Genomic DNA, 774 nt, shown 5'->3' on the forward strand with positions numbered 1-774 from the left:
TCTATATATATATATATATATATATATCAAAAACACCTGATTAGAGAGATCTACCTCTTTCCATATTTTTTATAATTTTTAAACCAGTTGCTCATAGAAAACTAGTGATCAACTCTATATTAATTAATATAAATTAAGTTTAGAATATTTATTTTAATTAGTAATAATTAAATCCAGTTAACTTTATATAAAAAAAATTTGTGATTAAGCACTATTCTTGTGGGTAACCATGTCCTGCACATTTATAAATATATTTTGAATATAAATTTATTTTATAATTGATTAAATTTGAAATAGAGCAGTAAAAGTAAAGGCTATTAAAGATAATGATTATTCATTAAGATCAGGGTAATGATATTTTTTTCTTTAAAAAAAATTAATTATTTTTTATTATCTATATACTAAATTTAAACCTTTAATCGTAAATTATAAACAAAAAAAAATTAGGATTTAGGACTCAAAATTTATAGTTTAGGATTTAGAGCTTAGGATTTTAGGTTTGTATTTATTATCTGAGGTTTAAGTTTTAAAATTTTTAAATATAGATTTTATAGTATTTGGGTTTAAAATTTTATATATAATTTTATAATTTTTTTTAAATTTTAAGTATTTAAAGATTTTTAAAATTTAAATTTGAAGTTTAAAAAAAAAAATAATGACGTGGATGATGATGTGAATGACAAATTGGAATCCACATCATTCAGAAAAATAATTCGGGAAATAAAAATAGCATTGCTCTTAAGATTAATTTGATTAAATGATGATACCTGGACA

The sequence above is a fragment of the Dioscorea cayenensis genome, chromosome 20 (genome assembly GCF_009730915.1).
Source record: "Dioscorea cayenensis subsp. rotundata cultivar TDr96_F1 chromosome 20, TDr96_F1_v2_PseudoChromosome.rev07_lg8_w22 25.fasta, whole genome shotgun sequence".
Classification (NCBI taxonomy): Eukaryota; Viridiplantae; Streptophyta; class Magnoliopsida; order Dioscoreales; family Dioscoreaceae; genus Dioscorea; species Dioscorea cayenensis.